Below are 25,624 nucleotides of genomic sequence, written 5' to 3' on the forward strand. Positions count from 1 at the left end.
TAAGTAACGCAATTAGTTACTTTTTAAGGGAGTAGCGCAAAATTGTAATGCATTACTTTTCTCAAAGTAATGCAACTTTACCCAACATTGCTCTGTGATTAATAATGTATGGCTCAGTGTTAGGGATTGGCTCAAAAGCCTACCTGTATGTTCCCAAAAGCACTTATATATAATCACAGATATCAAATCACTTACTTTCGGGGAGTCCTATTCCCTGGCCGACCAACTACCATTGAAATGAATGGGAATGCTGATGATAGCATTCTCTGGGTATTGTATAGAATTGTACTCATTTCATATGTGTTTTAGCTGTACTGATGCATGCTGAAAGGAAGTTGAGATATGTCCTGAATTCAACTGTGCTTCACACCTTTCCTGTGGTTTTACATGCACATACTGGCTTTTTTAGGGAGGAAGTTTGTATTCCCTCGTTCTTTAAAGAGAGTGTGTATATTTGTGTGTGTTTACGTGTGTCTGAACGTGTCTGTGCATGTTTGTGGGTATTTATGCAAGTGCATGTGTGAGTGTGTGTTTGTGGTTTACTGGTTTGAACCATAGATGGACAGTTAGATAAGCCCCTCGTGTTGACACAAGGGTGAGCATCTCAAACACACAGTTAGTCAGATAAGTCCCTCATGTCAGCAGGAAGCTAAAGAGAGAACACACTGACATAATGGCAGTTGGGGGTGCACTGTCTCACTCCTAAACAGAGATAATCTAACTGAAAACAGACGCGAATGGGTCAAGGCCAGGGATACTTACCATAATGAATAATAATCAGTCCTGAGCTGCATGTTAAACAGCTGAAAATGAAGTTTTAAATGAGATCAGATTCTTTCGTAATAGGCCGTTTGTGTTTGTAAGGATTATGCAGTGCAAAATGGGGTGTGTATGGCACATACAATGTGTATTATAGTTCACTGTGGACCAGCTAGACTTTTCCCAGCCAAGTTTAGGGCATCATATCATGAGGAATCATTTTTCCTCTGTCTTTTTGAGTTATGTGTTTTGAGTTTTGTAACATCCAAAACACACACCCCAAAAGGATTTTTTTTTATTTTTTTTATTGAAACTAAGCTGTAAAAGTGGATCATGTAATGCTTCTACAAATTTTTGACACGGTGTGTAGCACCTACAGCTCTGCATATGCTTCTGAACAATCCCTACATCAGGAAAGAGCAGCTGAAGTTCATTTGTAGCAAGATCCCTGATCATTTCAGTGTGATCTTAACAGTTTGAGCAGAACATTTCAGCACAGTAACATTATTAACGACAAGTAAACAGCCAGTAATAAAATAAGAAAAAATAAACAAATGAATAGCACAAATTAATACAACTGAAAATATATATATATTTTTTGTAAATTAAAAATAAATTAAAAATGGAAAAAATAGATTCATCCTTATTATTAAAGGTGCAAAATTTACTCAGCCAAGAGCAGTGAATGATTTTAGTTTTCTTTTGTTATTTCATTTACAAAAGAATGACACAGATGGCTGCAGGTTTATTAGGCTGCTGTCTAAGGCCTTGTCCACACTAATACTTTCTCTCCGTTTTGGGAGACGGAGTTTAAACTAAGCTTCAAACAGCTCTCCAAAGTGGATAAATTTGAAAACGCTTATCACCTGACACATCAGTGAATGGTCAGATATTTTGCTAAATAAAATGATCCTGCCAGAAGAATTGCGTGATAACTTGATTAGGCGTGATTACTTGTTCTGTAATCTCAATGAGCTTTTATGAGGGTTTAGGCATGCGCTGCAAGGTGAATTAAACGTTTTCCGACATTTCAGTGAGGATAAGAAACTTTTTGAAAACTCTAGTGTGGATGGAGACCGTTTTGAAATGAAAACTCTGTTTTCAAATCTATCCGGCTTAATGTAGACGTAGCCTAAGACCGAATGCACGGATCCAATATACTGTTACACATGCGTTTTCTTTCTCAACTGTTCCACATGCGTTTTCTTAACTGTTCATTTAAAGGATAGTTCACCCAAAAATGAAAATTAGCCCATGATTTACTCACCCTCAAATCATCCTAGGTGTATATGACATTCTTCTTTCAGACGAATACAATCGAAGTTATATTAAAAAATGCCCTGGCTCTTCCAAGCTTTACAATGGCAGTGAATAAAAGTCCATAAAAGTGCATCTATCCATCATAAAAGTGCTCCACACGGCTCTGGGGGGTTAATAAAGGCCTTCTTAAGCGAAGCCTTGTGTTTGTGTAAGAAAAATATTCATATTTAACATGTTACAAAGTAAAATTCTAGCTTCCGACCAAACAGCCATACGCAGTCTACTTACGCCTAAAGCGCAACATACGCAACTTATGACGTCAGAAGTAGCGTAGTGCGTCATGGCATAGCGTAAATATCAGCAGTACGTCGCATTACTCGCATAAGTTGCGCTTAGACTTAAGTCGAATCCGTATGTCCGTTTGGCTGGAAACTAGTTATTTTACAGTATAAAGTTTGAAATATTTTAAAACTAAAATATTTTTTAATATTTTTAAATATTTCCTACACAAACGCATCGTTTCGCTTCATTAAACCCCCAGAGCCGTGTGGAGCACTTTTATGATGGATAGATGCACTTTTATGGACTTCAAAACAGAAACAGCCATTCACTGCCATTGTAAAGCTTGGAAGAGCCAGGACATTTTTTTAATATAACTCCGATTGTATTCGTCTGAAAGAAGAATGTCATATACACCTAGGATGACTTGAGGGTGAGTAAATCATGGGTTAATTTTCATTTTTGGGTGAACTATCCCTTTAAGACAAAACCGACATATTTTTCACAATGCTGTGTATATTTGTCCGTTCAAGTGCAATAAGACACGAAAAAGAAGACAATTCAGTATTCGTGCACTACATGAGAGGCAGCTATCTGTGTGCGGGCTTCTGATGTGTGTGCAGCACAGAAAAGCATGCAAGTGCCGAATTGAGTTCTCTTTTGCGTCTTCTTGCACTTGAACACTTTAAATTACATTACAATGCAAACAGGGGAATCTTTAAATGCATGTGTCTTATTGAATTCTTGTTCTTGCAAATTTGAAACCGGGTTTCGATACCCAACCCTTCTTGAGAGCACGCCTGCAGTTTGCACATGTGTGCAAAAGCACAGCTGCACTTATTAACTTAGAGGAAAATGAAAAGTCTGTCATCATTTACCTTATGATGTTTTAAACCTGTAAGACTTTCGTTTAATCTTCAGAACAAAAATGTAAAAATTTTGTCCCTCCTTCAACAGCTACGCAACTACCACTTTGATGTTTCAAAACGTTCATAAAGAGATCGTAAAACTAATCCATTATGAATTGAGTAGTTTAGTCCAAATTTTCTGAAGAGACACGATCCCTTTATATGATGAACAGATTCAATTTAGGCTTTTATTCTCATATAAGCATTGAACATAAACAGAAGCTCAACCAAACCTGCTTGACGCACAAGAACGAACCTCATTGGTTCTCATTTAGTTTCGTAGCTGTCAATGGAGGGATAGAAATCTCAGATTTCATTAAAAAGATCTTCATTTGTGTTCCGATGATACACGGAAGTCTCAACATGACAACATGAGGGTCATTTTTGGGTTAACTATCCCTTTAACTTCATTTTTTACAATTTAGTTTCACAGTAAACAAGCTATTTAAAATGAGTGGCAGTGTAGCATAGTGGTACAACAATGTATTTCATCACATTACAGCTGATGGAGCTTACGCAATAATCAAATGTGTTCCGTCCTCATCCTAGCATACAGTGTCTCGAAATAATATCTGTGTTCGTCTGATTTAGTTAAATGCTGCTTTTCAACACATCTTTTAGACTGAATCAAGGTTTTTTATTGAAATCTGTTTGAAGTCGGCCTATTTGAAAATAATATCATATCTTAATCAAATGCCATGATGAAAACAGCTGTTAATGTTTGTCTCGTCACATTCCATTATGAATTATATGAATCACGTAAACGATAGCATTTTCGTTTTAAAACTCTGATAATTGACAAAAAGTCATAGACCAGTCTAAGAATATTTAGCTTCTAACAACAAAAGCTGTGTGCTTTTGCAGTGCAGCAGAGCAGCATCAAAAATATTAATTTTGTTTTGTTTTGTTTTCCAGATTAAATAGCTAGCTTATATATTGCATATATAGTACCATAGTTTTTATACATGTATTAAGATATTCTCTACTTAAATTGGTGAGATGTATTTAGCCGTTTTTTTTTGTTTTTTATTTGGAGTTTGTAGTGCATCTAAATACTATTTTAGAGTAACTTGTCTGGTTGAACTTTTAAATGAGCTTGTAGTTTTCCCAACACTGGGTAGCCAATACGACCCCTTTAATCTACAAACAAGAAACCTGAAGAAAAAATCAGTGAGGAAATAGTAATGGGCTTCAGAGTTGTCAACGATTTCCACAGCTTTTTGTGCATTAAACTGTTTTTTTATAGCCTTTTCTTTATTCTCAATAACCTCTGTTACCCATACTGTCTCACATCTGGAGAACATTTCCCTGCCTCACCATGGCCCTGTTAAACACAATCTGTAATCTGTTTTTTTTTTCTGTTTTTTTTCCTCCCTTCTCTGTTTTCTCTCTCTCTCTCTATCTCTCTCTCTTTCCCTTCAACTTCCTCCTCAGTTTCTGTGACAAGCTCATGTTAGGGTGGAGAATCCGTGTGCTTCGCAGACGTGCTGGACACTTTTTCGAGGCATGAAATGGCACCTTCTCAAATGAGTCAGGAAACTGTGCTTCATACTTCTCAAAGGCCTTTAGTCTCTTTGTTTGTCAGGCTTTTCTCAAGCTTGCTGTAAGTCAGCTGTTGGTGTTTAGAATGTTTCTCCAAAACAAACCGTGCATCTGGAAATCTTTTAATCAAGCTTGTGTGCGCACTGAGAACTTCAGCCTGTCACAGCTAACCCTTAAAGGGACAGTCCACCCAAGAATGTTTGTGTATCTGTGAGTGTGTGTGTACATTTGCTTTTATTGTACATTTTTGTCGGACTTGGCACTAGTGTTTGTCTTTGACCTGGAAAAGTTTTGCCGTTTTCCTCTGGAACTGTTTTACATTAGGGTCTAAATGGTACAGCTGTTAGGACTATCATGGGTTTAATCAACGCAAAAGAGGTTTTCTTAGGCTTTCAAACATGAAGCTTGCGTGACTCCACTTGTTATTTAACAGCATCAACCCTGACAGTTAATAGCTTTCCAACACGTCACGATCTGAAGATTATGCTCTCTAACAGAACACTTTGCAGCTGCACTTGCACATAAGCCACTGTATCTCATGTACACAAACTCTTCTCTGAGTAGCTGTCAATATACACACTGAAGGATTTAAGTGAGACTTTGCCTGTATTTAAGAATGATTCAACATGCACAGGTTTATTTCAACTCACTGAAACATCATGCAGGGTAAAGCGAAAGCTGCCTCTTATCCTGTACTGTACACACATAATAAGAGTGTGTACACTTGCTTCTTTAAAGGTAAAATTTTTGAAAGTGGACTAATCACACAAATTCAGCCAGTGATTGATACCCTGATAAACCACTGTGAGTGAATGAATAGGCAAATTTAATTTGTAGTTGTGCATTGTATTTATAGTTTGAGTGTTGATTTCTAAATGACTCTTGAACAACCAGTGTTTATTGCACTGCTCATTGTGGTCAGCAAAAAACATTTGTATTAACGTTTATGGATTTTTCTTTTTTTTTCTTTTTCATATATTTATTCTTTAAAGTACCACTGCTCCATGTACTTCAAATAAAATTAAAACAAGTTCTTAAGAAATAGTTCAAAGTAAAAAGCGTTTCAGATCTTTGAATTATAGAGAAGTTGTTAAAATATCTGGGTGGAATAGAAGCTCAAAATAGCACAATTCTGGCTAATTTAATATTCAAACACTCTTAAAATATCTTATGCACATTAAAGTACCACTGCTCTAAAGTATTTAAAATCAAATGAAAAGTTGTTGAAAAAAAGATAAGTGTGAACAAGAAATCCACTGATTTCACAATTTTTGGTACAGTAAATGCATTTAATACATCTGTTATAGAGGGGAAGTTAAACTATCTTGGTGGGAGAGAAGCTCAAAATAGGGAGGGGGTGGGGGGACTAATAGTAAAAGTAATAATAATAATTATTCAAATTAATAATAATGCTCCCTACAATGATTTTACTGTTATATGTTTTGTTGTTAGTATTAATACAATAATAATAATAATAAAAAAAACACTTTTTAAACTAACTTTTAATGAAGGCTGCACTGTGCAATGTATCGATACACGCCAAGCATTTACATTATAACACTGTGTGCACACTGAAGTGAATGTTGGACTATTGATTAGACACGGCATTTATAACAGTACGTGTGCTGCAGTGCTATGCTGTACATTAAACAAGGCAGAGTATTTGAATTCAGCTTAATGAGAAACATATGCAGCCTGACACCACCGCTAAAGCATTCAGGCGTTTTCCATACAGTTGCTGAGTTCATACCGCTCTCTCTCTCTCTCACTGTCAGACTATACTGAGATATCCTATTCAAGCATCACGCCAATCAGATGCTGTCAGGGATATTATGAAGCGAGTTTGTGTGAGCCCCTAGTGCCTCAATCAGATATGCAGACTTGATATCTTTACTCGGGCTGGTTATTGTTTCACTATAGCTCACCAGAGTCAGGTTATCTCTCTTAGTGAATTGGTTCGCCCACATACAGTACCAGCACACCCACCCACACACACACACACCAAATGATGTTACAGTGTATGCAAACAGGGTCCACCTGCAGGCCGTTTTAATGGCACAGCTCACAACAGAGACAGAGAGACAGGCAAAGCTCTTGCCTTGAGAATTCACAGCCCTGTTTTGTCAGTCACTCAGAGTGTGTGGCTTCTCCAGAGACTTAATCAACACAATGTTTGAGAGCATCCCAGTCTGATTGATCATGACACCTGGAACTGTAGCTTAACTCTTTTCCCACTTCCAATTTTATTTTATTTTTATTTTTTTTCAAGTTGCCAGTCACCCCTGGAATTTTTGATCATTTTCACAAATGTTTCATGGCCCCTTTTTCATGCATTCTTTTTTTTTAATCAACATTTGAATGTGGGTAAGTTTTATAAAAAAGCAAAATTTTGAGCAAAAAGCTGAGAAAAACGTGTTTTTGTCAGGACGATATAAAAACAGATTGAGACCATCAACAACCCTAAGGTTGCTCAGTCCTATAGCTCGTCCTGGGTCGACATTTCATACAGTAACATTAGGCCGTTTTGATTTATATGCTGTTTAATGATGATCGTTCAGTACTGTTTCAGAAGATGTGTAATAGCATCCCCTACTGTATAACAGTGAAAACACGGAAATTTCCGTCAATGGTGGGGAAGGGTTTTCTCATAAATGACGAAAATTTCCGTCAATGGCGGGGAAAGAGTTAACTGTAAAACGTTATAGTAAATTTATCTGTAATGACTGTAAAAATGCGACAGTAAAAACCTGTTAATTGGTTAACAGTAAGTTCAGTTTTATATACGGAGAAAAAGTGTAATAGATCTAACCTTAACCGTATCTGTAACAAGGTTTAAAGGATCAGGGGAGGAGGAGGCGGGAACCGGCGAACAATCAATGAGTTTTAATCATAAAATAAACTAACAACAAAAGGAAAGGAAAGCTGCAGCCCCTCACGGACGACTGCCGCATATACACATAAACTACACAACATACATGGTACAGGCCTGGTCCTTTCTCGTCTTGCACTGTCGTCACTCCTCCTCTTATCCTTCCGGAGCTCCTCCGTGGGACTCGAGACCTTGCTCCTTTCCCACGGCTCTCGGCCCCACCCTGCTTGCCACATATGCCCCTCACAGACCAGGGGTACCCTCGAGACTGCGCTCTCCTCCCCCCATCACGGCGGCCTCAGCACTTGAGGGTAAGGACAGACTGGGTGAGTGAAAAGGAGACAGAAGGTTGAGGAGAGGCTGAGACGAGAGAGAGAGAAAAAATAAAAAAAGATTAAAAAATGATTGGTCCAGTTCCCAAAATGCACTGCCATCCGGTCCTCCACCAGCTGGGTGAACTCCTCCACGATGCCTGGCGGTGGTGCTGGATATCCCTCGGTGGACGGCCCACTAACTCCTCAGACGGCTCCTCCGGCTTCGGGCAGCTGGCAGCTCCTCCCCATCATGGCGGACAGTAGCAGGCTCCGGCCTCAGGCTCTTTGGCAGCTCGTTCCACCTTCTTCCCGGATTTCAACACCAGTGTAACAATGTTCATGGCTCAGGGAAGGAGGAGGTGGGAACCGGCGAACGTTTAACATAAAACTTTAATCCAAAACTAAACAAACAACAAAACAAAAGTAAAGCGGTAGCCCCTCACCGACGACTGCCACATATAAACATAAACAAAACACAACATAAATTCCAGGCCTGGTCCTCTCTTGTCTTGCACTGTCGTCACTCCTCCTTTTATCCTTCCGAAGCTCCTCCGTGGGACTCGAGATCGGTGTGTTAACACTCACGCCACCGGCCTCGCTCCGTTCCCACGGCCCTCGGCCCTGCCCTGCTTGCCACAGTATAATTTTACAGTAAAATACTGTTAAATGTACAATTTTTGATGTAAAAAGTACAAATCATCTTATAGTTTATAAAGAAAGAATTCTGTCAAATTTTTTTTCTTTCTTTTTTTTTCTATGCATTATATTTACATCAGCTTGTGGAAAAGCTACTTGTGATGAACTTTGATGATTCATCATGTGGTTTTCACTTTATCACCAGTGTTAATATGGTTGATGTCATATTTAAAAATTACAAGACAGATTTAAGTAGCTTGGCCTTGCTAATTCAGCAGAAAATGGCCTTTTTTTACTGTATTTTTACTGAATTAATCTGGCAATCATAGCTGCAAGTTTTTTTTGTTTTTTTTTTAAACGACAGAAAAATGTTCTAAAAAATGTTTTTGTTCTAAAAAATATGCATTTCAAGTCTATAATTTGGGGTTACACAAACACTGTAAAAAAAAAAGTGACACACTTTTTTATAGCTTCATGTCTTTGTCTTGTTTCTTTCTTTCACTTTTTCTCAAGTTGTCTATGGCACCAAATGAAATCACAATAATACTGATTGTTTCTTAACATGCCTCTCAAATATTCCTTCTACCATTATTCAATAAACAGTTGAAAACTCATATTTTTTGTTTGGTTTACATGTGTGAGACACAGTTAAAGACTGTTACAATGACACGTGTGCTTTCTCGGGACACAATTTCAGTAATATATGTCAGGTTGCAGGAACATTTTAACTGAAATCCTTAGAAAATTCTAAACTTCACCAGTAGAAGGATAGTTTACCCAAAAATGAAAATGTTGTCATTATTTGCTCAAATTATTCAATTATTTACTTTTTTGGCATAATACAAGACTTTTGAATCCATAGTATAGCTTTATTTTAGGAAAAAGAAAAAAACTAAAACATAGGTCATTATTCACTGAAAATATTCTCCTTCAGTGAGCCGCTAATTTCAGAACAGCTGTGAACGGATCATTGATTCAGTACATTAAACAGTCTGTCACATCAGTGAATGAATTGTTCTTTTGAGACAGTTCTTTTCAATCAGACTTAACGATTAATTTATGAATCAGACTTAATGATTGATTTAGGACCCCTTCACAACTCAAGAGTCCAACTCAGACTCTATGATTGAGTTGCGACAGTTCTCAAATTAACAGCTCACTGGAGAGGAAAATTATTAGTGAATAAAAATTCAGATTTTGTCCTTTAGTTCCTCACATAAAGACATTACCCACGTTTCCATTACCCTTCAAATTGCGCATTCTGAAATTGCGAATTGAAAATACGCCCAATGGAAATGCGTCCATTTCTCAAAAACTCCCATTTATCGCAAAAAAAGTGTTTACGCTCGCATGAGGTGGTTTTTCAGGCAGTTCGAAAAAGAAATATTTCGCAAAACTGCAATGGAAACTGTTTTTGCGCATTTACAGTCACCTGACTCAGATGACGTGGTATATTTGGACAGAATACGAGACAGAGTTCTTTATTAAATTCATAAAAGACAAAAGAATTACAGGAATACTGGATTCTAAACCTATACATAAGGTATACATAAACCTACCAATGTCCGTTGCCATGATTTTTGGAATGACTTATCGCGAGAGGATAAGTTTTAGTCGCATAACATCGGTTAATGGAAACGCCGTCATTTCGCAATAGTTTTTTGTCGATTTTAGAAAAAATAATGGAAATGCGCCTATTGACTTGAAATGTGTCATATGGACTGCTTTCATGTTTTTTCATTTAAAAAAATATATAATAATCAATAATCATAATTATCATTATCATTTTTTTTATATATATTTTTCTTTTTTTGCTAACCTTGCAGGCTTTGACGTGTTAACTTGCGCGTGGGTCGGAAAACCTGTCACTCACATGAGATCATAGCAATAGCCAACCACAACCATCCAATCAATTCCTGATGGACTAAATTAAGTCCCATCCTACTTTTTTTTCTTGATGAGAAGCTGCAGAAAATTTGTTTCATTTCATGCTGACTTTAAGCTATCTATCCTTTCAGAGTAACCTTGATCTCTCTTTCTCTCTCTCTCTCTCTCTCTCTCTCTCTCTCTCTCTCTCTCTCTCTCTCTCTCTCTCTCTCTCTCTCTCTCTCTCTCTCAAACACACATCAGTGTCTCTCTTCTCTTTCAATGGCTCTTTTGTGCTTTCTAGCTAGACAGTAAGTGAGCACTGATACCCAGTGGGATAGTTAAGAGAGAGAGAGAGAGAGAGAGAGAGGAGTTAATGAACTTTCCCTTACAGGGCCATGATCAGCGCTGAGGGAAACATCTCTCTCGTTCCCACTCTCTCACGCAGGGAAAGCCCTCCCAAATCAGGGGCCGGCTGAAGTGAGAAGAGCCCACTTAATCACGAAACTCATTAATCTACACAGACACAACACAAGATCTAGCGTAACTCAAGCACCAAAGCCTGAGGAGGCTCAATATGAGAGAAAGCCAATGGAACGTAACATAAAAGGAGGAGAAGGTGTGGAGATAAGACCGAACGCTCGCAACCATTTTGTTTAGATTTTTGCACTTTCATCTTTTTTTCTTCTCATTCCTTTTATGTTTTTCTTCTTTCTTTTCAAGCTCCTTTGATAGTTAGACCTACACCACACGCTCAAACAGCGCATAAGTGAAGCAGCAGAGGAACAGCAACAATTGCTTTCGTTGTGCACAACTTAACTGCAGATTTATATAGAAAAAGTTTTCTGAAACATTTACTATGTTCCTGCAATGCTGCTGCAGTCTGCTTTGTCAGGCAGTTTGAGAGTATGATAACCTGTTAATACAGATGCAGTGTGAAACAGACCTTGAGTGATGGAATCCTTTCATGTAACTAAATGTCAGCAGTGAAACCATCCCTCACTCAAGTGTCACAAAAGTTTGTCAAGTAGCTCATTATAATGGTGTAAATGCTATGATACATTGCCTTTAGTGAGACGAAGGGCTTGGGCTTCACTTGACATCCTTCACTTGACACATGACCTTTGAGGTGAGTTTACCAGCAGCTGATTCAGAATGGCAATATGTCAATTAAGGTTTAAGGACAGATATTTTCATCAACTAGATTTATGATTGCTGCATCGCAAGGGCTTTACTCTTGAAAAGTCACAAATTTACTATTATGCAGAAAGGCCTTCTAATTCGTGCATCCAAGCGGCAGGGGAGACCGAGGCTACAGTATTGTCTATGAAAAAACAAACAAACAAAAAAACATCGAATTTTGTGTGTTTTTCAAACTGTATGGGGAACCTACCATTAAATACACTATTAGTGACTTATCAGCCAAATTGAATCATGTCAAAAATATATCATTTCATTAAATTGATTATAAAGACACAAAAGCACTGTAAACATACAAAAAAAAAGTGTAATTATTATCCCATATATCTACGACCATATTTTTTTATCAGCTACCAGTTTGTGAGCAGATTAACAACTTTTTAGACAAATTATTATTCTTTGATAAAGAACAAAAGGACAACATGGCTTTTCCTTCTCTGGAGCGAACTCTCTCACGTGTTATTTCCATGTGGAATCGCAGGTGCTTTGTCCGGCATGCACAAAACGCTGCATGTGCAATAATGTCTTATGAACTAAATCAGTCAGATGAAAGAAGCTCCAGCGCTGCTCGATCTAGACGGTCCAAGTACAACGCAGGAGTTTCCTATTGTTGCGAGTGATAAATGCTGTGTATGATCCCTCCAGTGTACATTTGGTATGTTCCCCATTTGCCTCATAAACAACATTTTTGAGTGACCTTCAACGTGCCGAGCCAGCATAAAATATGCATTTAAAAGGAATTGCTGAAATAAATATAGGGGCCTAGGTGGAGATTGCTTCTTTTGTACTGAGTTAGGCATGTACATGCATCACTGTCTACACACGTGTGCCCGAGCCCGCTGCCCTTTCATTTGCAGCCAAATTAAGTGTGTTCAGCACATAAATAAATGCAACATGCACGCTGCATGACAGTCGCAGCTGCTTATTACACTGCAGCTTTGTCACATTTGTTATCCGCACTTCCTGTAAAAGACAGTAAAAACCAAAAAAGCATTCCCGTGCATGCGCCTGGAGATGGCGTGAAATGATTACATGTACCTGAAAACCATCTCCACCTCTGTCAGCGCTGTTTCTGGTGTTTGTCCACGGGCGAGACATCAGTCACAACACTGAGACCTGTCCTTGGCCATTATTGAGCGCTTCAAAATCGGCACCTTCCCTTAATAGGCTTTGGGAATTGTGCTCGGCCACCCGATGTAGATGGCTGTTTATATTTGAGAAATGTAATAAAGTCGGCAATTTTATTGGACAGTGATCCCTTTTGGGCTGAAATTGAGTTTTCTGGTCTCGACCCCTCACGCCCTCTTTTTCTCACAGTGATTTCATTTTGCAGATGTGATATGTTTTGCGCTAATGAAATGCATGTTAGGAGATGTCTCCTGTTGGCCCTGAGAGATGGAGATGACTGCTATTGAGTAACAGGATTGGTGTTAGTTGAATATATGGGTATTATATGCCATCCGCTGTCTTCCGCCTGCAGACTGGCTAGACTCACTGCATACTAAAAGTGGCTCTGTCTGAATATTTAGCATTAGAGGTCATGGTACAATCTCTGCGTAACAATGACAGACTAAAAAAAAAACAACCTTTGGTCAGTCCAACCGAGTCGCACAATCCACAGATAATAAAAAGCTTTTTCTTTGTCGGATAATTGATGCTTTAGGTTGTTGTTGTTGTTTTTATGTTTTGTTTTGCTTTGCTTTGCTTTGCTTTGCTTTGCTTTGCTTTGCTTTGCTTTTGCTTTTGCTTTTGCTTTTGCTTTTTGTTGTGTTGTGTTGTTGTGTTGTTTTGTTTTGTGGTTTGGTGTTGTTTTGTGGTTTGTTTTTTATGCTTTGCTTTGCTTTTTGTTTTGTTATGTTTTGTTGTGTTGTGGTTTGGTGTTGTTTTGTGGTTTGTTTTTTGTTTTGTTTTGTTTTGTTTTGTTTTGTTTTGTTTTGTTTTGTTTTTTTGTTTTGTGGTTTGGATTGGTTTGTTTTGGTTTGTGGTTTGTGTTGTGTTGTGTTGTGTTGTGTTGTGTTGTGTTGTGTTGTGTTGTGTTGTGTTGTGGTGTGGTGTGGTGTGGTGTGGTGTGGTTTGGTTTCATCTAGGATGCAAAGTGGGCCAGGATTAGCACTGCTGCTCACTCAAAACAGTCACACATTCAGATATTAAACACTTTTATCCCACCATGTAAAACATTAATGACACCTCCACAGCATTGCAGCATCGCCTCCATCAGGTGAGTGACAGTCTCCGTAAAGTGGGTTGAAATGGCACGCAGCTGTTAATGTCAGCGAGAGTTTATGTCAGATAAAGAATTAATAATGCCATCGGTGGCTTTGTTTGTGTGCAGAAATATTTCATTGCTCTTTAATGAGGCAGCATGTCACAAGTGTAAACTTAATTGATATGTGTTTAGGAATTTAGAACTCCCACACCAAAGAGCTTTTATGGATCACATTCTCTCACGAAAGTTAATTACCAATATACTTTTATAATGTAACTGTGGGGACTATACAGGCTGTCTGAGAGAGACCCGGTGATAAAAGACCTGATAAAACGCTCCTTCCTGATAATGTTCTCTGGCAGTTGGTTTTAATTTGTCATTATGACTGGGAAAACAGCGTAGTGATGCATTTGTATTAAGTCGCTAGGTGAACGTGCAGTGATTCCGATGTCAGCATGAGGCAAAGACAGGGAAAGTTTTAAAAGCTGCTGAAGGGACAGGTGTGCAACATTTGCTTGTTTAAGTCATTTCATGTTTGTGCAGTGACAGATTTTGATGAGCTCCGGTATTTTTTTCAGTGTAAACATATGTGAGTCTGTGCATAAGCATATATGTGCTTGTTGCACTGATATGTGCATCTGTCTAAACATGGAGGTTAGCGTTTTACTTTCATGCTAGGATTCATGCACAAGACCATACAGTATTAGTAAAGCAATAAGCCACTTGAGACAAAAAGCAAAATCATTATAATAAAATTAAATATAAAAAAAAATGTTTGTCAAATTTAACCATACAGTAACAACTTGGCAGATTAAAATAAAATTAAACTGAACATGTCTTTAGAGATAGAACCTCATTGATTATTGTTACATTTATTATTTTATCAGTTTATTCCCTCACACATTTGTGTAATGTATTTTTTAAAATAACATAATTGGACACATATATGAGTAACTACACCTGTGGATCAGGCTATCTACGGCCAATAGATGCATTCAGAAAACAAATGAGTTTTTTTTGTTGTTTTTGTTTTTTTTAATGCATATTACGGTTGGCACAGGTTCATGGCCTCCAGATTTTTTGATTTTCATATGCACTTGATTTAAAGAATAGGTTTTTATAGCTCTTACAGTATGTTGGTGAGCAAGGAGGTTATACACCCCTACTTTCCTTACATGGTATATAGAAACCATCTCTGTGGACTCTTATACACACCTACATTCACGATCACACACAAAGGCTCATTCAGTTGTAGAAAATTACAAATCTAACACCTTGGATTATGTGAATGGAGGTTATTTCTGTGGCCTGTTACAACCAAGAGTGAGCGAGAAAGAGAATAATAGCGGTGTATTAGACAGGCAGGGCCAGCAAGAATGGTTGGTATGAAAGAGGGCACTCTGAAGAGGGCAAGAGGAGGATGGGCAGATACACAGAAAGATAAGAGGTAGATAACAAGGGATGTATAAGGAGAAGAGAAAGCCAGCCTGGGTATGGCTGATCTCTTGATCTTGTCAGCTGGGTAAGGCTAAAGATGAGCAGCCTATCCCAGCATCCTCTCTAAATCCCTCCTCCCCTCTTGGTTGTCAGCAGGCCATCTCCGCTCTTCTTACGGGCCTAACTGGGCTTTAGCACTGGCATGGGAAGCTCACACCAACTGATTGCTGTGAATTAGGGAGTTCTCCTCTAACACCCCTCACCGTTACAGTCTCAGTGACAGCTGCAGTGACATTCGCCCACTGACATCCCACTGTCAGCCATCAACCAGCCATGAAACTCAATGTTAACACAGTGTTCGAATGTAACCGAGGAAGCGGCCAGCTGTTGTGTTTTGCATTTGGGTGTGGGATGTTGGGTATGTACTGTAATGTGAATGTGTGTGCGGGTTCTCCGGTGGTGCTCATTAGCCGATTCCAGCTTCTCCTCACCTGGTTCGGGCTGTCAAAAGAGGATTATCAAATATTCACTGGCTTATGTAGATCTACTCTCTCTTTTTCAGATTCAGAGTGAGAGAGAGAGAGAGAGAGGAGTGAACGAGGTGTCGCATCAGGATACCAGCCTGCCTGGAGCTGCACCCAAAATATCAAGGGAGTCTGGGTAATGACCTGAACTCTGCTGTACCTCCCTCTTCCACTTTTTTCTTCGCTCTTTCTTGTTACTCTGATGTACCCGCCAGGAACGAGTTCTCATTTGAGCAAAGACACATGAGCAGACATACAGTAAGCGCATGGCATTTTAGGGATAATCCCACATTTTCTGGTCATCATGACAGAGCAGTGAACCATATTTCCAAATGAAAGTGTACTGTAATCCTTTTTTCCCAAAAATAATCATAAAAAGCGTCCCTCTGGATTTAGCATTCTCTCTCTCTCTCTCTCTCTCTCTCTCTCTCTATCTCTCTCTCTCTCTCTCTCTCTCTCTCTCTCTCTCTCTCTCTCTCTCTCTCTCTCTCTCTCTTTCCACTTTGACTATCTTTATTTTCCCCTCCACTTCCCTTTTCCATGATGAGATGGAAACTTTAAGTGGAGTACACATGCCCCAAATCATAACTGGCACAGGTGCAGGGAAACATACTCTGCGAATGTGTGTGTTCACTTACTGTAAGAGCGTGCGTGTGTACTGTAATTGAAATACCTCTGAGGGCCTCTGGTATGCTTTCTAATAGTGGCACAATTAACATGAAAGTGACTCTCAAATTCCAGAACCAGCTATCCAATCTGTTCAAAAATCTAAACCTTTCCCAGAGACAGAGGCCCTTAACAAACACATTTCTTCCATCCCCCTCGCTTTCCCTCTTTTGTCTCCTCCAGTGCACCAGCTCTACATTGTAGTTCAATATGCCAATCTAACTTGTGAATGGCCTGTGAATTGAAGATCCATTTTTGTCATCCCACCTGTATGGAACGTGTGAGTGTGTGTTTGTTGGGTGCGTGTGAACGCTGTCTAATGACCCTCGCTCCACTGCGCAGGCAGAGATAGAACCGTGATGTCATTTGTTTTGATGTCATAAATCGATGGGATTGAGTCTCCCAGGAGCTTCAGCTGTTCCCTCGGCTTGACAGCAAATTGCATCACACTCTCATCACTCACCCGCAGATTTGTGTTTTTCAGCCACAGCTCTTTCAAAGTGATATAGACTCAGAATAGGACTGAACATCTCCCACTGTATCAATCTTTATCAATTCCAATATATCACCCACTGTATCAGGGTCTGACATGATCTTTGAAATGTCTCAAACTGTTACATGTGAGGAACCTTTAGCTACAGTATTTACATGGGGATTTCTTGCATTTTTCCCATAAAATGTTTCATACAGCATATATGTAATTATTAGTTTTATAATTGTATATACATTGCTTAGCATAAGTGAACACGCCCATGCTAAAGTTGACTATAAAGAGGAATAAAAAATCATCTTTTGGAAATTGATCTTAATGCCTTAATTGAGGAAAAAATGAGGAAAACTCCAACCTTTAAGGACAGCGATTTTCTTTGTGAATGAATAATGTATCATAAATAAATAATTGTTCTTCCTTAAAATACAGGGTGCATAAGTCAGGACGCCCCTAAAGTTCCCTTGGCCTTTGGAATTAAAATAGCCCCACATCATTACATAGCCTTCACCATACCTAGAGATTGGCATGGTTTTATTTCAGTTAGCCTAATAGCTGGTTTGATTTGCATTGAGAGATGATCTTACGGAAAGTACCCCATGCCAATCTCTAGGAATGGTGAAGGGTATGTGATGATGTGGGGCTATTTTAATTCCAAAGGCCAAGGGAACTTTATCAGGATGCATAGTATTCTGGATCCATGAAATAACTGGCCTTTAAAAATAAAAATCTGCTTGCCTCTATGGGAATTTAATATAGGGGTGTCCTGACATATGCACCCTGTATTTTAAGGAAGAACATTTATTTATTTATGAAACATTATTCATTCACAAAGAAAATTGGTGTCCTTAAAGGTTGGAGTTTTCCTTTTTTTTTTTTTAATTAAGGCATTAAGATCAATTTCCAAAAGATTTTTTTATTTTTTTATTCCTCTTTTTAGTCAACTTTAGCATGGATGTGTTCACTAATGCTAAGCACTCTACAGTATTGTGATGTTCAACCAGTACATCAGCATCCTGTGGTCAACCAGTACACCAGCAACCCATTATGGTTAACCCGCACATCCGTATTCTATAATGGCAAAAATGTACACCAGCATCCTGTGATGGTCAACCAGTACGCCAAGCATCCTGTGATGGTCAACCAGTACGCCAGCATCCTGTGATGGCCAAACAGTATGCCAACATCCTGTGATGGTCAACCAGTATGCCAACATCCTGTGATGATCAACCAGTACGCCAGCATCCTGTGATGGTCAGCGAGTATGCCAGCATCCTGTAATGGCCAAACAGTATGTCAACATCCTGTGATGGTCAACCAGTATACCAATACCCTGTGATGTTCAACCAGTACGCCAGCATCCTGTGATGGCCAAAAAGTACACCAGCATCCTGTGATGGTCAACCAGTACGCCAACATCCTGTGATGATCAACCAGTACGCCAACATCCTCTGATGGTCAACCAGTACGCCAAAATCCTGTGATGGTCAACCAGTATGCCAACATCCTGTGATGGTCAACCAGTACACCAGCATCCTGTGATGGTCAAATAGTACGCCAGCATCCTGTGATGATAAACCAGTACACCAGCATCCTGTGATGGCCAATCAGTACACCAGCATCCTGTGATGGTCAACCAGTACACCAGCATCCTGTGATGGTCAACCAGTACACCAGCATCCTGTGATGGCCAATCAGTACACCAACATCCTGTGATGGTCAACCAGTACAACAACATCTTGTGATGGTCAAATAGTACACCAGCATCCTGTGATGGTCAACCAGTACACCAGCATCCTGTGATGGTCAAATAGTACACCAGTATCCTGTGATGGCCAATCAGTACACCAGCATCCTGTGATGGTCAACCAGTACACCAGCATCCTGTGATGGCCAATCAGTACACCAACATCCTGTGATGGTCAACCAGTACACCAGCATCCTGTGATGGTCAAATAGTACACCAGCATCCTGTGATGGCCAACCAGTACACCTACATCCTGTGATGGCCAACCAGTACACCAGCATCCTGTTATGGTCAACCAGTACACCAGCATCCTGTGATGGCCAAACAGTATGCCAACATCCTGTGATGGTCAACCAGTATGCCAACATCCTGTGATGATCAACCAGTACGCCAGCATCCTGTGATGGCCAAACAGTACACCAGCATCCTGTGATGGTCAGCGAGTATGCCAGCATCCTGTAATGGCCAAACAGTATGTCAACATCCTGTGATGGTCAACCAGTATACCAATACCCTGTGATGTTCAACCAGTACGCCAGCATCCTGTGATGGCCAAAAAGTACACCAGCATCCTGTGATGGTCAACCAGTACGCCAACATCCTGTGATGATCAACCAGTACGCCAACATCCTCTGATGGTCAACCAGTACGCCAATATCCTGTGATGGTCAACCAGTAGGCCAACATCCTGTGATGATAAACCAGTACACCAGCATCCTGTGATGGCCAATCAGTACACCAGCATCCTGTGATGGTCAACCAGTACACCAGCATCCTGTGATGGCCAATCAGTACACCAACATCCTGTGATGGTCAACCAGTACAACAACATCTTGTGATGGTCAAATAGTACACCAGCATCATGTGATGGTCAACCAGTACACCAGCATCCTGTGATGGCCAATCAGTACACCAACATCCTGTGATGGTCAACCAGTACACCAACATCCTGTGATGGTCAACCAGTACACCTACATCCTGTGATGGCCAACCAGTACACCAGCATCCTGTGATGGTCAACCAGTACACCAGCATCCTGTGAGGTTTAACCAGAACACCAGCATCCTGTGATGGTCAAACAGTACACCAGCATCCTGTGATGTTCAAACAGTACACCAACATATTGGTCAACCAGTACACCAATATCTTGTGATGATCACCTAATACACCAGCATGATGGTAAACCTGCAAATCTGCATACTTTGATTATCAAATCATCAATCAGTAAACCAACATCCGATATTGGTCAACCAGCACACCAACATCCTATGATGGTCAACCAGTTAATCAGCATCAAAAGTGCAACTTATGCTGGTTAGTTAACACACAAGATCCCCTGATGAACCAGAATGTCATCCCATTCTGAGAACCATTAAACCATCATCCAAATCATAATACGTATGCTGGTTAGCAAGCACACCAGCATCCCAATTGCAACATATGATGGACACCAGCATTCAAGCATCTCATGCTGGATACCAGCATGCAGAGCAGAACATATGCTGGTGACTGGAAATGCTGGTCTTTTCTGCAAAATAAAAATAAAACTTTATACTTCTAGAATAGTCCCTGTGTGGGTTAAAAGGCCTTGCCAAGCCAGTCATCAGGGGATCCATTGCCTAAGACCTGTGGTAAGTACATTCTCAACAATCAGTATTCAGAATTGATGGCCTGCACAGTGCACATCCCGTATCCTAGTGTGTTTGTTTTCAGCCCAGGGTTTGTTTGGATCCCCAAGAGCAATGCCAATTTATTCTGAGTTTTAAAAGATTTAGACTCAGACATTTCGGCAGTCTGGAAGTGTATTCTCAAGGTCTGTACACATATGTATTTGTTCTGTCTGTTTCACACACACATAGACACACAAACACAGGGGCAATTGGCTTAAAATGTGCACGCCTGTCTAATAATTAAGCAAGGCCTTTTGATAAATGTGCATTGACTAAATTCAGACATGTTTATTCTCTTGTCTCTCTGGCTGTGTTGTCTATATTTTTGTTGACATCTGTAGAATTCCATAGCCTTAAGAAAAACAAATAGATTATATTCATAATTTCTGTGCCCTATTTGTAATGTTTATGATTTTTGACCTTCAAAATCTGTCATCTTCCCTTTGGTTACCATTGAGGTTCTATTATTATTCTTTGAAAACAGTCTGGTTGGATTAAGGTCTATATTGAGATTGAGACCTACAGGGCAGAGACAGTTCTGTCCAGAGCTTTAGCTCTAACTACTCAGGAACAGTTGTCCTTTTGTATAAGCTTTGATAAGGAATCCCATTTCATTGGGTCTGAATGTTTTTGCCTAGTGGTTAAGATAAGGACAGCTGACGGGAACAAGCATTTATACATGAACACGATTTGACTGTCCCCTAACAAAGGTCGGATTTCAGTTCAACTGAAGTCGCAATGCCTGAGAACATCATGCATTCATTTATTATTTCACACATTCTCTGGCTTAGACTCTTGCAGTTTAATTAATGCTATCTCTTTTGTAATGGGCTTTTCACACTAAATTAGCCCAGGGCCACACTAAACACTAGGTAAATGTATGTGTTTTACACTGTTCATACTTTACCCTCAGTTTGTAATTAAATCATCAGTGTTCAAGCTTTAAAATCTCACCTGTACATTTCTAAACCCAGGGTTAACATTGTTATTTACAGATTTAACAATTCAGTGACCTGTTTTAATGATTAACTGTTTGTCTGTGAAAATGACACTACTGTATGTAAATATACTCTTGCTGTTTAATGTTTTCTGTCTGTTTTTTTGCTGTCACCTTCAACATTCAACATCACATGAAAGTTTGCACATCTGTACAACACTCTCATGAATATTTAATGAGTTAAGCACTATTTAGTTTGTGAATGGTGGTTTGATGCTCTCGTTGTAACATTCTAACACTGCATAGGTTCACACTGTATATCTATGGCACCTAAAAATTGTGTTAGCACTGCAAAAATATGGTAGCCTGGTCCTACCAGATTCTCATACATTTAATTTGTACAGAGTCTGAACACTCTCCATTGACAAGTGTTAACTTCCTTGAAGCCGGGTACTCTGTTGAAGTTTAAAACTGGTTTGGAAACTCTGGCCAGAGCCTGGAATTGGATCTGCCCAGAGCCACTCTGGATTTGCCATAACCAATCGCTAACGTTTGGTCGTGACGTAACCCTGCAACTCAAACTAGCGCACGACCTCAACGTAATCGTTCTCAGCCACTCCCTCTGTTCGCTGATTGGACAGCTGAAAAATTGGCTGGAGAAAACCCAAGAATATACCGCAATCCCAGAAGGAGTACTGAACGAAAATGAAAATTGAGCGGAAGTACGTAGGAGGGCGGAGCCAGGCTAAAAATATGGTGCTCTGAATCAGGATTTTATATCCCCGACTTCAAAATTACAAGTGTAAACATTGCTTAACCCAGGGTTAAAAGTGTTTTTGATCTTGGATATAAAAAGATTATTACCCTGATTTAAGCGCACTGCGAAAAGCCCTCCAGAGACTTAAAAAACAATCTTTTGTTGTCATTCAGGAAAGGTCAGTAAAGCCAACCTGTGGGAACGGGGAGTATTGCAAATCAACTAGCTCATTTCCAACAACCTCCTCAATTACAGTATTGATTGCAAGTCACAGCTACAGGTTTAGAATGACAGATATCAACAAGAGACAGGAAGAGCGAAAGAAGAAAGGTGACCCCTGACTTGACGAGATTCCATCTGTTCAGCATATTGTCATTCAGTTTAAGGTCGGGAAAGGTCACAGGGAAGCAACTTCTGAAAAAGATAGAGGCAGATGACAAGTGGGAAGGTACGTTCCTTCCTTTAATGACAGTATTGCAATTCATTCCCAACCCAGAGAAAGAACCTGCATTCCATCTGTGCAATTTGATGTAACTCCACTCAAATCTTATTGCTGCACTGAAAGGAGATATTGTTTTCCTCTAGGCACCTGTGACCCAGCACGCTTGACCGGCTGACAAGTGTGAGAAGTGCTAAGACAAAAAAAAAGTGGTCAACCCTGCAACATGAAGTTTGATTATATCTGCTTAGCAGCAGAAACCCCTTCATCCAGATTTATCAGAGGAGAGGATGGATTGAACAGCAGTGCAGAGCGTTAAAGCAGACTGCACACTTATGTTCTTATTAGACAGCTCACTTTCAGTCTAGGTATCCTGGTATGTCTCTCTCTTTGGATGACCTTATCTTTCCAAGTTTAACAGTCGTGCAAATGGCTGGCTGCCAGGATTCTATAAGAGAGATCCAATTCACTGGCCATACAACCTAGGTGGTCTAAGTTGCACTGCCTGCGCTCCATGCGAGATAACCACAAACACACAGGCATTGTGCAGAATAGTTTGTGAGTATCAGAAATGTCCCTGAGGGTTCTTTTTGTTTGGAAAGGCAGAGGGAGAGAGAGAGAGAGGCATGTGACCTGCTGTTGCTTGTTGTCCCCAATGAATAGTCATTTATCACACGGCATGCTGTCTAGTGTGTAAGGAATCCGTGTCCCTAATTACATTAAACTCACTTTGCCTCCAAGGGTGAAAAAGTTTGGATGTGGCTAAATATGATGCATTACAGCGGGATGTTATTGAAATTCTCATCAAGATCTCGCTTATCAAAACTACTCCACCCTGTTGGCAGTTTGAAGACGCCTTTGAATCAGTTGAAACATACTTAGTATTAATATGATGCATTATAGCTAGGCCGAGACGGAATATCCATCTTTTTTTCACATTTCACATGCTGATTTGGGCAGAAAATCTGCAGTAAGGATTGATTGATATGTTGATATGTTCGATCAAATTAGCCAACATATTCAATAAACAAACATACAAGGTGGAGGACGTTTAGAACTTTGTGAGTGATAAGCATTGCAGTTCTATTATAATATAATATAACGTAACATAAAATAATACAATATAATTATAATATATATATGACAAGGCAAAGTTTTAAAATGTCAAGTGGTGTGACTCAAAAAATTTAAATGATATTTATGAATTAATAATTCATATATTTGTTTAAAAGAATTAAAAATATAAAAAATGTAAAATAATTTGATAAATATGTATATATTCACATGTGTTCAAAGGAAAATGTTATAATAATAAAAAACAAATCTATGTTGCTTTTTATTTAATACACCAATTAAAATGAAACTTTTTTTAATTCTGAGAACTTGGTTGCCACATGCATTTTAAACTAGATTTATTTTTATTTTTTTAATCATGCACTGTTATACATGTCATTGACCTAGGTGCAGATTTTGTGTGGGTCTGGTAATTGCAGACTTGTAAGTATACAGCATAAGCTATAACAATTCTTAGCAGAGTTCATAATATATCGCTGTTGTCAAGATGAAATGCAACACATTTTATATCCATTGCTCCATTCTGATGGAAACGAAACCCCACATGGCTCATCAGAATCATGGGAAATTTAGATCCGGTATATGGCAGTTGTTCCTAAACATCATCATGATAGTGCTGGTAATTATTGAACAGATACCGTGTGGGATGTTTCACGCTTTATGAATAATGGAGATTAAAATGAGATTGGATATGTCTTTATGGCTGTCATGAATCAGCCAATATCCAGCTGTTTGTGGTGTAATCTCAAATGTTTAATTCATCAGGAAATAGATTCTGGGGTGAGATATTACTCATTATCTTTGATAGAGTGACATTTCACTGGTTGTCAGATTTAACTACCCTCGTTTCTGATTTTAGATGTATGCGAGGGATCTCCTCGCAGTCTGCTATCACACATCCGACGATAAAACAGGACCTCATTACTTAATTAAATCTGAGCCCATTAATTAATTAAGTTATGGCTTTCTGGGTGTTAATGGTGATGCCTCTGAATTCCCCGCTGTTAGCCTCTAATGCTAATGGTTTTGTGTGGGAACTTGCTTGGAAATGGTGACCTGACTTTGGGAGACGGAATCTTCAAAACGTCCCCCTCCACCCCCAAGTTCTCGTCTGACTGACTCTCCCAGACTGCAGGTAATGATTAAAGTGATCATGGCCCCATTTTCATTGCTTGTTCTGAGGGATGTCATAGCCCGAGCCAAAATGCATTTCCAGCACGTCTAGAATTCATAAACCTGTTGGCGTAGCACTCGGGGCGTCTGTACGTTTTGTTTAAATTGGATGAAAAATAAGGTATTGACTGTGTTATTGATCGGTCTGGTGTTGCTGTAGGTTCGCGTTCTCTATATGTACGCCGCTGTATACAGCTGTAAATGAGCTTTGTTGCGCTGGGCGTCCTCTTCACCATCCTCAGCACATTACAATGAGTACACAGGGCGGAGGTCACATACGCCGCCGCTCTGCTGTGTGCACGGTAGGGGCTCTGAGAGCTTACTTTAACAACCTGGACTCCATTAGTTGCTGACATTTCAGTGTATTGCTTCTTCACATTTTTCATATTTGTTATCTCTCTCTCTCTCTCTCTCTCTCTCTCTCTCTCTCTCTCTCTCTCTCTCTCTCTCTCTCTCTCTCTCTCTCTCTCTCTCTCTCTCTCTCTCTCTCTCTCTCTCTCTCTCTCTCTCTCTCTCTGCGTCCTTTAAGTGTCCACAAAGTGCTGTGTTTGCATAGTACAATTAAGAGGTACATGAAGGTTAAACTTTTTCATTTTAGTACAATAAAGGGTTAGTTCACCTTAGAATTAAAATAATTTATATATAATATAATATAAAAATAATTGTCATGTTTATTACATGCAAGGGATAAAATGCATTCCAACTAGTTATCTCAAAATAAATCCTGACAGACAGGGTGATCAGGACCCCGACACGTAAAAGTATTAGACATGTCCCTAGCAAGCAGCTTTGAGCCTATATATGATCAAACATGATGAACATTTGAGGGATAATGTACAGTCACATGACTTACTAAGCCTGGTTCACACGGCAG

At 39.4% G+C, this 25,624-nt stretch overlaps 1 long non-coding RNA gene across 1 annotated transcript in view; it reads left to right on the plus strand.

Annotated features, from left to right (window-relative positions):
• The window catches only part of LOC307162701, a 143,395-nt gene that overhangs the window by 104,039 nt on the left and 13,732 nt on the right, over nt 1–25,624 (plus strand). The window contains exon 3 of the long non-coding RNA XR_013821967.1: nt 15,839–15,936. This is a non-coding gene — a long non-coding RNA (uncharacterized lncRNA). The remainder of the gene's footprint in view (nt 1–15,838; nt 15,937–25,624) is intronic.

The sequence above is a fragment of the Squalius cephalus genome (assembly GCF_949319135.1).
Source record: "Squalius cephalus genome assembly, chromosome: 8".
Classification (NCBI taxonomy): Eukaryota; Metazoa; Chordata; class Actinopteri; order Cypriniformes; family Leuciscidae; genus Squalius; species Squalius cephalus.